The following is a 13,856-nucleotide window of genomic DNA, read 5'->3' on the forward strand; positions in this document are numbered from 1 at the left end:
GCTGGTATTACTGGAGTTCAGGGTCACTGCAGACCCCATGGCGGTGCCCTGCCTGTTACACATAGGACATGGCTGGTATTACTGGAGTTCAGGGTCACTGCAGACCCCATGGCGGTGCCCAGCCTGTTACACATAGGACATGGCCGGTGTGACTGGAGTTCAGGGTCGCTGCAGACCCCATGGTGGTGCCCTGCCTGTTACACATAGGACATGGCTGGTGTGACTGGAGTTCAGGGTCACTGCTGAGCCCGGGGCTGTCACCGTATCTCATTACCAACCCCCCAGGCCAGGTGAATGATCCCAGAATTCCCCGTGAGGTTTCATTATTCCATATAAAAGCTGCACATTCCTCTCTGCGTGTCCCTACAGGACCGGGGAAGAACAGAATTCATTGTATGCATGGACTTAACCCCATCCCTGCCAGACACCTACACGCCGAGCCAAGTCTAACATGACTTCTAACGCATTATGTGAACAGTCGCCGATAACTTTCTTTGCATTGCTTCTCTATGGCGTTTGCTGTCAGTTATCGCGCCGCAGCGAGTTATCCGAGTCACGTTGAGGTTGGCTACCTCTGTAGGTACCTGGTGCAGGTTCTAGCGCTGAGCCCCATATGGTGACCCCAGTGATGGCTACATGGGGAAGTGTGATAGAAGGAGGCCAGGTTACAGATGAGATTCTGACTTCTTCTTTGTTCTGCGTCTTACTGTAGTAAGGAGGCGGCTGCTGCTGCTCGCAGACCATCCATAAGACGCTCTCGCCTGCCCCGCTCCAGCTCGCCCAATCCCCTGCTCCCTCCATTCACTTACTTGTGAGGCCAGCCGCTGGCACCTTGGAGGATGATAGACTCTCCCGCCTCTGACAGACGCACAAACTTCTCCCATAACAAGTTCTCAGGCACTTCCTTGAGGAACTTGAGACCTGTCCCGCCCTCTGACTGGGGAGGGGGAGCGCACGCTTAAGTCATGTCAGTCCCAATAACCTGAGGCTTTTGTCATGAAAATGCGGCTCTACCTGCGAACATTGTGCTGAGGAAAGCGGAGAAACACCAAGACCTCCATCATGGGAAAATACCGAGTGACATACTGCAGAGCGACGTATCTAAGCCCATCATGTGTGCTGCAGAGCCAGTGTATCTAAGCCAATTATATGTGCTGCAGAGCTCCGAATCTAAGCTGATCATACGTGATACTGTATACTGAGCCGTGTATCTAATCCTATAATCTGTGATACTGTATACTGAGCAGTGTATCTAATCCTATCCTGTGTGATACTGTATACTGAGCTGTGTATCTAATCCTATCCTGTGTGATACTGTATACTGAGCTGTGTATCTAATCCTATCCTGTGTGATACTGTATACTGAGCTGTGTATCTAATCCTATAATCTGTGATACTGTATACTGAGCAGTGTATCTAATCCTATCCTGTGTGATACTGTATACTGAGCTGTATCTAATCCTATCCTGTGTGATACTGTATACTGAGCTGTGTATCTAATCCTATCCTGTGTGATACTGTATACTGAGCTGTGTATCTAATCCTATCCTGTGTGATACTGTATACTGAGCTGTATCTAATCCTATCCTGTGTGATACTGTATACTGAGCTGTGTATCTAATCCTATCCTGTGTGATACTGTATACTGAGCCGTGTATCTAATCCTATCCTGTGTGATACTGTATACTGAGCTGTGTATCTAATCCTATAATCTGTGATACTGTATACTGAGCCGTGTATCTAATCCTATCCTGTGTGATACTGTATACTGAGCCGTGTATCTAATCCTATCCTGTGTGATACTGTATACTGAGCTGTGTATCTAATCCTATCCTGTGTGATACTGTATACTGAGCTGTGTATCTAATCCTATCCTGTGTGATACTGTATACTGAGCCGTGTATCTAATCCTATCCTGTGTGATACTGTATACTGAGCTGTGTATCTAATCCTATAATCTGTGATACTGTATACTGAGCCGTGTATCTAATCCTATCCTGTGTGATACTGTATACTGAGCCGTGTATCTAATCCTATCCTGTGTGATACTGTATACTGAGCTGTGTATCTAATCCTATCCTGTGTGATACTGTATACTGAGCTGTGTATCTAATCCTACCCTGTGTGATACTGTATACTGAGCTGTGTATCTAATCCTATCCTGTGTGATACTGTATACTGAGCTGTGTATCTAATCCTATCCTGTGTGATACTGTATACTGAGCTGTGTATCTAATCCTATCCTGTGTGATACTGTATACTGAGCTGTGTATCTAATCCTATCCTGTGTGATACTGTATACTGAGCTGTGTATCTAATCCTACCCTGTGTGATACTGTATACTGAGCTGTGTATCTAATCCTATCCTGTGTGATACTGTATACTGAGCTGTGTATCTAATCCTATCCTGTGTAATACTGTATACTGAGCTGTGTATCTAATCCTATCCTGTGTGATACTGTATACTGAGCCGTGTATCTAATCCTATCCTGTGTGATACTGTATACTGAGCTGTGTATCTAATCCTATCCTGTGTGATACTGTATACTGAGCTGTGTATCTAAGCTTGTCGTGTTTGATTATTATTAATGATGATTATTTTAGGCCACGCCTCCTTAAAAGCCCCTCCAAGACACTCGGATTATAATAATGGTGAAATGGGATGCAGGCCGGGGCCCAGTGACAAGTAATTGCCCATTTGCCCCCGGTAATCATCTATATGGGCATCCATCGGAAACCTCACGAGATCTCATCGCAGTCACCATAGTATAATAACTGGAGGTCCAGAGGAGGTGAGTGAACATAACAAACAGTGTTACTCACCTCCCCGGGCTCCAGTACTGACCCTCGTCCTCTTCAGGCGTCCAGAATGATGTCAGGGACCACTGAGGCCCAATCATAGGCTTCGGTAGGCCCCAATGTCATCCAAGAGGCCTGAAGAAGACAACGATCAACCTGAAGCCCAAGGAGGTGAGTGACAGTGTTTGCTTTGTATACTCACCTCCCCTGGGGTCTGACGGTAATGTGTATGTAATCCCGTCCTGTGGTATACAGTATTGTTCTCCACATAGGTAGATACAGTCAGGTATACACTGTCCTGGGTTAGTCTTCTTGTGGCTGCCATCTGCTGTGTATCTAGTCTTATCCTATGTGATACGGTGCTGTCCAAGGTCAGTCAGTCTGTGGCTGCCAGCTGCCGATTCCTGCTGCCACTTAGTGTAAATGATTGGGGTTTGGGCACAGCGGGCGGGGGATGGTCTCTCCTGGACGCTGTTACAGGTTAATATGTGTGAAGGCATTAATGGGGTATTATTCTGGGGGAGGGAGGGGGTGTACTGGTACGACGGAGCATACTATGCGGAGGCACAATAATGGGGCATTAAACTGTGTGGGGGCACAATAATGGGGCATTATACTGTGTGGGGGCACAATAATGGGGCATTATACTGTGTGGGGACACAATAATGGGGCATTATACTGTGTGGGGACACAATAATGGGGCATTATACTGTGTGGCGGCACAATAATGGGTATTATACTGTGTGGGGACACAATAATGGGGCATTATACTGTGTGGGGGCACAATAATGGGGCATTATACTGTGTGGGGACACAATAATGGGGCATTATACTGTGTGGGGGCACAATAATGGGGCATTATACTGTGTGGGGACACAATAATGGGGCATTATACTGTGTGAGGACACAATAATGGGGCATTATACCGTGTGGGGGCACAATAATGGGGCATTATACTGTGTGGGGGCACAATAATGGGGCATTATACTGTGTGGGGACACAATAATGGGGCATTATACTGTGTGAGGACACAATAATGGGGCATTATACTGTGTGAGGACACAATAATGGGGCATTATACTGTGTGGGGACACAATAATGGGGCATTATATTGTGTGGAGGCACTAATGGTGAATTATACTGGAGGAGGGGGTGTACTGGTACTAAGGAGCGTACTGTGCGGAGGCACAACAATGGGGCATTATACTGTGTGGGGGCACAATAATGGGGCATTATACTGTGTGTGGACACAATAATGGGGCATTATACTGTGTGGCGGCACAATAATGGGTATTATACTGTGTGGGGACACAATAATGGGGCATTATACTGTGTGGGGGCACAATAATGGGGCATTATACTGTGTGGGGGCACAATAATGGGGCATTATACTGTGTGTGGACACAATAATGGGGCATTATACTGTGTGGGGGAACAATAATGGGGCATTATACTGTGTGGGGGCACAATAATGGGGCATTATACTGTGTAGGGGCACAATAATGGGGCATTATACTGTGTGGGGGAACAATAATGGGGCATTATACTGTGTGTGGACACAATAATGGGGCATTATACTGTGTAGGGGCACAATAATGGGGCTTTATACTGTGTGGGGGCAATAATGGAGGATTATACTGGAGGAGGGGGCACAATAATGGGGCATTATACTGTGTGGGGGCAATAATGGAGAATTATACTGGAGGAGAGGGGGATGTACTGGTACGACGGAGAATACTGTGCGGAGGCATAATATTGGGGCATTATACTGTACATGTACCATTAGTGTGCCCCCCCACAGTATAATGCCCCTTTAGTGCCTCTACCCAATTACATTCAGTGACCAAATAATAAGACCATATTGTGTACTTATAATACTGCCATACAGTAAACACATAACATACAGAGATTATATAATAGGACCATACAGTACCAACATAATACTGTAATACAGTAACATATGAGCATACCACACATTGCCTAAAAATCGTCACACACCTCACCCAAATAATACTGCTATACAATAAATGCCATAGAGTGCGTCAATAATTATCCCATACAGTCGCCACATAATACACTGCCTACATAAACAGTGCTGAAATAGTCCCTCCATATAGAGGTTAAACACCATATGGTAGTATTATAGCTCTCAGTGGTTCAGAATAGGGGGTTTATGAGGCCCCCTAATGGTGACCGCCCACAGTGAGCTCTGATGATATATGGCTGTGGTATATAATAGATATATATATAATATATATATCTCACCTGCCCGCTCCGCGCTCTGACTCTCTCCCTCTCTCTTCACATCACAACGTTCTGCTGTCACTGAATAAATGATGGCGGGTCAGCTTACCTGACATGAATACGTCTGGCTGCCTGCGGGCGCTCGGCCCCTGATCACACCTGGCCTGATCTGTAGCTACACTGAGATGGGGACACAAGGGGAGACCTATATTACTACACGACACTGCCACAGATCATGTCACACTACAACTCCCAGCAATCCCAGACCGGCCGGGGCTGCAGATTACAGCTCTGGAGCACAACCCTGCTGTCCAGAGAATTCAGGTCACTTGGCCCACATTAAGGTTATACAGAACTTACAGTATAAGAAGGTGGAGGGAGAGAAATGGCAGAGAAGACGCCATATACATATCCCTGAGCCTGCCATAGTCTCCCCATAACAGTGACAGCCACAGTGCCCCATAACAGTGACAGCCACAGTGCCCCATAACAGTGACAGCCACAGTGCCCCATAATAGTGACAGCCACAGTGCCCCATAATAGTGACAGCCACAGTGCTCCATAATAGTGACAGCCACAGTGCCCCATAACAGTGACAGCCACAGTGCCCCATAATAGTGACAGCCACAGTGCTCCATAACAGTGACAGCCACAGTGCCCCATAATAGTGACAGCCACAGTGCTCCATAACAGTGACAGCCACAGTGCCCCATAATAGTGACAGCCACAGTGCCCCATAACAGTGACAGCCACAGTGCCCCATAACAGTGACAGCCACAGTGCCCCATAATAGTGACAGCCACAGTGCCCCATAACAGTGACAGCCACAGTGCTCCATAATAGTGACAGCCACAGTGCCCCATAACAGTGACAGCCACAGTGCCCCATAATAGTGACAGTCACAGTGCCCCCATAACAGTGACAGTCACAGTGCCCCATAACAGTAACAGCCACAGTGCCCCATAACAGTGACAGTCACAGTGCCCCATAACAGTGACAGCCACAGTGCCCCATAACAGTGACAGCCACAGTGCCCCATAACAGTGACAGCCACAGTGCTCCATAATAGTGACAGCCATAGTTCCCCATAACAGTGACAGCCACAGTGTTATGGAGCACTGAGCACTGTGGCTGTCACTGTTATGGGGCACTGTGGCTGTCACTGTTATGGGGCACTGTGGCTGTCACTGTTATGGGGCCGTGTGGCTGTCACTGTTATGGGGTACTGTGGCTGTCACTGTTATGGGGCACTGTGGCTGTCACTGTTATGGAGCACTGTGGCTGTCACTATTATGGGGGCACTGTGGATGTCACTGTTATGGGGCACTGTGGCTGTCACTGTTATGGGGCACTGTGGCTGTCACTGTTATGGGGCACTGTGGCTGTCACTGTTATGGGGCACTGTGACTGTCACTGTTATGGGGCATTGTGACTGTCAGTGTTATGGGGCACTGTGGCTGTCACTGTTATGGGGCACTGTGGCTGTCACTGTTATGGGGCACTGTGACTGTCACTGTTATGGGGCACTGTGGCTGTTACTGTTATGGGGCACTGTGACTGTCACTGTTATGGGGGCACTGTGACTGTCACTATTATGGGGCACTGTGGCTGTCACTATTATGGAGCACTGTGGCTGTCACTGTTATGGGGCACTGTGGCTGTCACTGTTATGGGGCACTGTGGCTGTCACTATTATGGGGCACTGTGGCTGTCACTATTATGGGGCACTGTGGCTGTCACTGTTATGGAGCACTGTGGCTGTCACTGATATGGGGCACTGTGGCTGTCACTGTTATGGAGCACTGTGGTTGTCACTGTTATGGGGCACTGTGGCTGTCACTATTATGGAGCACTGTGGCTGTCCCTGTTATGGGGCACTGTGGCTGTCACTGTTATGGGGCACTGTGGCTGTCACTGTTATGGGGCACTGTGACTGTCACTGTTATGGGGCACTGTGGCTGTCACTATTATGGAGCACTGTGGCTGTCACTGTTATGGGGCACTGTGGCTGTCACTGTTATGGGGCACTGTGGCTGTCACTATTATGGAGCACTGTGGCTGTCACTGTTATGATGCACTGTGGTTGTCACTGTTATGGAGCACTGTGGCTGTCACTATTATGGGGCACTGTGGCTGTCACTATTATGGGGCACTGTGGCTGTCACTGTTATGGAGCACTGTGGCTGTCACTGATATGGGGCACTGTGGCTGTCACTGTTATGGAGCACTGTGGTTGTCACTGTTATGGGGCACTGTGGCTGTCACTATTATGGAGCACTGTGGCTGTCCCTGTTATGGGGCACTGTGGCTGTCACTGTTATGGGGCACTGTGGCTGTCACTGTTATGGGGCACTGTGGCTGTCACTGTTATGGAGCACTGTGGCTGTCACTATTATGGGGCACTGTGGCTGTCACTGTTATGGGGTACTGTGGTTGTCACTATTATGGGGCACTGTGGCTGTCACTATTATGGGGCACTGTGGCTGTCACTGTTATGGAGCACTGAGCACTGTGGCTGTCACTGTTATGATGCACTGTGGCTGTCACTATTATGGGGGCACTGTGGATGTCACTGTTATGGGGCACTGTGGCTGTCACTGTTATGGGGCACTGTGGCTGTCACTGTTATGGGGCATTGTGACTGTCAGTGTTATGGGGCACTGTGGCTGTCACTGTTATGGGGCACTGTGGCTGTCACTGTTATGGGGCACTGTGACTGTCACTGTTATGGGGCACTGTGGCTGTTACTGTTATGGGGCACTGTGACTGTCACTGTTATGGGGGCACTGTGACTGTCACTATTATGGGGCACTGTGGCTGTCACTGTTATGGAGCACTGTGGCTGTCACTGTTATGGGGCACTGTGGCTGTCACTGTTATGGGGCACTGTGGCTGTCACTGTTATGGAGCACTGTGGTTGTCACTGTTATGGGGCACTGTGGCTGTCACTGTTATGGGGCACTGTGGCTGTCACTGTTATGGGGCACTGTGGCTGTCACTGTTATGGGGCACTGTGGCTGTCACTGTTATGGGGCACTGTGGCTGTCACTGTTATGGAGCACTGTGGTTGTCACTGTTATGGGGCACTGCGGCTGTCACTGATATGGGGCACTGTGGCTGTCACTGTTATGGAGCACTGTGGTTGTCACTGTTATGGGGCACTGTGGCTGTCACTATTATGGAGCACTGTGGCTGTCCCTGTTATGGGGCACTGTGGCTGTCACTGTTATGGGGCACTGTGGCTGTCACTGTTATGGGGCACTGTGACTGTCACTGTTATGGGGCACTGTGGCTGTCACTGTTATGGGGCACTGTGGCTGTCACTGTTATGGAGCACTGTGGCTGTCACTATTATGGGGCACTGTGGCTGTCACTGTTATGGAGTACTGTGGTTGTCACTATTATGGGGCACTGTGGCTGTCACTATTATGGGGCACTGTGGCTGTCACTGTTATGGAGCACTGTGACTGTCACTGTTATGGGGCACTGTGGCTGTCACTGTTATGGGGTACTGTGGTTGTCACTATTATGGGGCACTGTGGCTGTCACTGTTATGGGGCACTGTGGCTGTCACTGTTATGGGGCACTGTGGCTGTCACTGTTATGGGGCACTGTGGCTGTCACTGTTATGGAGCACTGTGACTGTTACTGTTATGGAGCACTGTGGCTGTCACTGTTATGGGGCACTGTGACTGTTACTGTTATGGAGCACTGTGGCTGTCACTATTATGGGGCGCTGTAGCTGTCAGTACAATGGGCATAAAGGAGGGGGTTAATGTGATGGGGCACTCTAGCTCGCGCTGTTATTCCCTCCTGGCCTTTATGCTACTCTTGACTGGTCCTCCTATGATGGTGGCCGCAGTGTGGTGTCAGTCACAGACGATGGTGCCCATACTGTCAGCCCCTCCTCCGTTCCTGATATGCGGCACATTTTCTCACCATTATTTGGGCACTATTGTTTATTATGCTCCATATTCACTGCACATACACAGGACGTTGCTGCCTTATTAAAGGAACCTGGTGGTCGGCCATTGTTCTCCCCACCTGGGGTATTGTCTTTAACCATTGATAGAACCGCAGAGTCCCCCCACCTCCGGGGCAGCGCTGTGAATAGCGCCCTATATAGTATCACATCCTCCCCGCAGAGCGCCAGGGACAGGAAGAGGTCAGGAAACCATACTGAACAGCTCTGCTTCCTCCCTGACAAATCTCTTCTACTGCAAGCCTGGAAGAATGGTGGGCGGGGGGATGTGCGCGGCGCACGTGCTATTGTTACGGGGGCACAACAACACCACGGCTGCTGTGTGCACAGCTGGGGGATGTTATTATTACCGTCATTAATAAGCCGTAATGAATGGAAATCTCCTCCATCAGCAGGGGTATATATAGACATGACCCAGGGCTCGAGTGCAAGGACGCCAATTCAGCAAATCGGGGGCCCAGTGCTACAGAGATCATGGGGTCTCCTTGTCCTATGTCCTCCAGATCACAAACAAAGCCCGGAGTGACGTCCCATTATATGCTGGGTGTATATGACAGTGCCCCCTACGGATTTGTGTAATATCTAATGGGAGGGGGGGTATTTTTTTTATACGGGGTAGGTCACATCATGCCAGCCAGTCAATAAATATGTCCTTTTCTGGTGAACTAACATCACACCCCCTCTATTGGCTATGTCTGAGATTACCTCTCTGGAGGACTGATTTTAGTGAATGACTTGTAATACCATGTTTCTCCTGTGGAAGAGCTGTAGGGAAGCTATAACATCAGAGAGACCCTCCTTGACTGCCTTGTCTTATAGGAAAACCTAAACTGAGCCCACAAAAAAGTGATGTCCCTCCATATCTTGTGTGTATATGACTACCCCCCCCCCCCCCCCATCTAGTGGATCCTGTAATATCTTACAAAGGGGGTATCTATCTACAGGGGTGGGTCCGATCCCACCACACAGTTTATAACTTTGCTAGGCTTATACAGTTGAACTTAAGAAAATGGGCCCATAGGTCAGACCCCGTCCATTGACTATTCCTGAAATTAAATCTCTGGAGGACTGATCGTAATTACTGACCTGTAATGCAACGTTTCCCCTGTGGAGGTGCTGTAGGGAAACTATAACAGAAAGCAGATCCTATATGACTGCCTTGTCTTATTAGAACCCCTGATCTGAGCCCATATAGGGCAACCCTTTTATCATTTGAAGGTTTATAAAGGTATATGGGTTGTTACCTTTATTGGGGCTGGTCCGGTGGTCTCTAGGTGTCCTGGAGTGAAGATATCTGAGGGTGGTCAGGAGGCTCATCCAGGGAATCTCAGATGTCTTCTCTACAGCCAGAGAACTGCATACTCTGCCCCATAGTTGTGTATTCCCAGCTCTAGACGCCTGGCCGTGGTTGTCCGCCCAAAAGGAGGCTTGGAATACCCCACCCAGTTTTCAGGAAGCTTCAGTGGTGACCCCGGGGGCTCGGGCCTTCATCACGACTCTCTAATCTGCAGCGAAACAAACATTCAGTCTATCAGCAGATTCCTCCGCACAAATATTTCCCAACCCTAGTGCACACACTGCAGATATGCTGTGTTTTTTTAGAACTTTGCTTTTTAGGTGTGGCCCGCCAATTAGTTGGGTGCAGGGCATGTAAGGGGCAAGTGTCTGGGGCCCTTCACAATACTGAGGCCCTATTACCCCTTTCCCACTAGCCCACTACAAAGGTGACCTCATGAAGCCAGTTTTGGTAATATTAGAGCACTATGTGGCAGTATTATTCCAGAATTATATTGGAGGTGTATGGTACGTATAGTATATTAGCATTCTATGACAGCATTACAGGAACCCTGTATAGTGATGTTATACGCACACCGTATGGGACTATTATTTGGCACAGTATAGCGGTATTATTTTTTTTCATTTTCAAATGACGCAGCTCTGGAACACCAACCAACCACTTTTACATTATAATGAATGACTAGTTGTCACAGCTCCGCCCCTTCTTATTATGTTATGGCACGAGGCAACATATTTAGAATTAAAGGGAAACTCCACCCAGAACATTACTATAACTAGCTAATTTTGTGCTCATTACCCAAAGATAACACGGTATGTCGCTGCCTCATGTGGAAGATTCCGGACAATTATAGCGTATATCCCATAGCTCACTCCAACTGACAACTAAAATAAAACAATCCAGTGAGCGCAGCTCTGGAGGTCAAAGACCCCTCTCATCCCCAGGCACATAGTAAATAATTGATTATTGTTACAGATTGTACTAACAGGAAGGGAGTCATAGACGAAACCCGCTATAAGGATGCCAGTCTATAAACAGAAACTGCTACATCAGCAGGAGAGATGGGGGACTATACCAGGAGTGCGGAGGATGGGAAGAATAACACGGGGCAGTATTATAGTAGTTATATTATTGTACATAGGAGGTAGTATTATAGTAGTTATATTCTTGTACATAGGAGCAGTATTATAGTAGTTATATTCTTGTACATAGTAGTATTATAGTAGTTATATTCTTGTACATTGGAACAGTATTATAGTAGTTATATTCTTGTACATAGGAGGCAGTATTATAGTAGTTATATTCTTGTACATAGGAGGTAGTATTATAGTAGTTATATTCTTGTACATAGGAGTAGTATTATAGTAGTTATATTCTTATACATGGGGCAGTATTATAGTAGTTATATTCTTGTACATAAGAGCAGTATTATAGTAGTTATATTCTTGTACATAGGAGTAGTATTATAGTAGTTATATTCTTGTACATAGGAGCAGTATTATAGTAGTTATATTCTTGTACATAGGAGCAGTATTATAGTAGTTATATTCTTGTACATAGGAGTAGTATTATAGTAGTTATATTCTTGTACATAGGAGGTAGTATTATAGTAGTTATATTCTTGTACATAGGAGCAGTATTATAGTAGTTATATTCTTATACATAGGAGTAGTATTATAGTAGTTATAGTCTTGTACATAGGAGCAGTATTATAGTAGTTATATTCTTGTACATAGGAGCAGTATTATAGTAGTTATATTCTTGTACATAGGAGTAGTATTATAGTAGTTATATTCTTGTACATAGGAGGTAGTATTATAGTAGTTATATTCTTGTACATAGGAGTAGTATTATAGTAGTTATATTCTTGTACATAGGAGCAGTATTATAGTAGTTATATTCTTGTACATAGGAGTAGTATTATAGTATTTATATTCTTGTACATAGTAGTAGTATGATAGTAGTTATATTCTTGTACATAGGAGCAGTATTATAGTAGTTATATTCTTGTACATAGGAGCAGTATTATAGTAGTTATATTCTTGTACATAGGAGTAGTATTATAGTAGTTATATTCTTGTACATAGGAGCAGTATTATAGTAGTTATATTCTTGTACATAGGAGGTAGTATTATAGTAGTTATATTCTTGTACATAGGAGTAGTATTATAGTAGTTATATTCTTGTACATAGGAGGTAGTATTATAGTAGTTATATTCTTGTACATAGGGAGCAGTATTATAGTAGTTATATTCTTGTACATAGGAGTAGTATTATAGTAGTTATATTCTTGTACATAGGAGTAGTATTATAGTAGTTATATTCTTGTACATAGGAGCAGTATTATAGTAGTTATATTCTTGTACATAGGAGGTAGTATTATAGTAGTTATATTCTTGTACATAGGAGTAGTATTATAGTAGTTATATTCTTGTACATAGGAGGTAGTATTATAGTAGTTATATTCTTGTACATAGGGAGCAGTATTATAGTAGTTATATTCTTGTACATAGGAGGTAGTATTATAGTAGTTATATTCTTGTACATAGGAGGTAGTATTATAGTAGTTATATTCTTGTACATAGGAGGTAGTATTATAGTAGTTATATTCTTGTACATAGGAGGTAGTATTATAGCAGTTATATTCTTGTACATAGTAGTATTATAGTAGTTATATTCTTGTACATAGGAGTAGTATTATAGTAGTTATATTCTTGTACATAGTAGTATTATAGTAGTTATATTCTTGTACATAGGAGCAGTATTATAGTAGTTATATTCTTGTACATAGGAGCAGTATTATAGTAGTTATATTCTTGTACATAGGAGGTAGTATTATAGTAGTTATATTCTTGTACATAGGAGCAGTATTATAGTAGTTATATTCTTGTACATAGGAGCAGTATTATAGTAGTTATATTCTTGTACATAGGAGCAGTATTATAGTAGTTATATTCTTGTACATAGGAGGTAGTATTATAGTAGTTATATTCTTGTACATAGGAGGTAGTATTATAGTAGTTATATTCTTGTACATAGGAGGTAGTATTATAGTAGTTATATTCTTGTACATAGGAGGTAGTATTATAGCAGTTATATTCTTGTACATAGTAGTATTATAGTAGTTATATTCTTGTACATAGGAGTAGTATTATAGTAGTTATATATAGGACATATATAGGACAATATGTTATGTCTGGAGTCACTTCTCAGTACATTTATTATACACCAGTTTGGGTTGTTTATGTTGGTTTATTGATGTTTCTAATTGTCAGTATTTCACGTTCCTCACTTTCTGTCTTGTATATAAGAAGTAGTTTACATGTCCGACCTCTTCACTTACACGCTACTTCCTCATTTGCTAAACACAACATGTTACTCAGTGGTGCTCAAATATCTTAAAGGATGTCCGTATGTCTGATAGATGTGACTTCTGCTTTTTATGCCTATCTGTAGGACAGGGATCTTCTTGGTGTATTGTGCATTGGAAATGGTGAGGTGACATTACTGTACATGCCAGATTCAAGCAAGTGT

The 13,856-nt window shown here is 45.0% G+C and overlaps 1 protein-coding gene across 2 annotated transcripts in view; it reads right to left on the reverse strand.

Annotated features, from left to right (window-relative positions):
• Window positions 1–10,383, reverse strand: part of TNFAIP8L2 (TNF alpha induced protein 8 like 2) — a 30,391-nt gene extending 20,008 nt beyond the window's left edge. Inside the window, exon 1 of one of the 2 annotated variants that reach the window (XM_075281226.1) lies at window positions 10,270–10,383. The gene's annotated coding sequence lies outside the window, so the exon portion shown is untranslated. Of the gene's footprint in view, window positions 1–809; window positions 851–10,269 lie in introns of those variants that run through there. The other variant, XM_075281224.1, reaches the window with a different exon arrangement.
• Between the last annotated feature and the right edge of the window lie 3,473 nt (window positions 10,384–13,856).

The sequence above is a fragment of the Leptodactylus fuscus genome, chromosome 7 (genome assembly GCF_031893055.1).
Source record: "Leptodactylus fuscus isolate aLepFus1 chromosome 7, aLepFus1.hap2, whole genome shotgun sequence".
Taxonomy (NCBI): domain Eukaryota; kingdom Metazoa; phylum Chordata; class Amphibia; order Anura; family Leptodactylidae; genus Leptodactylus; species Leptodactylus fuscus.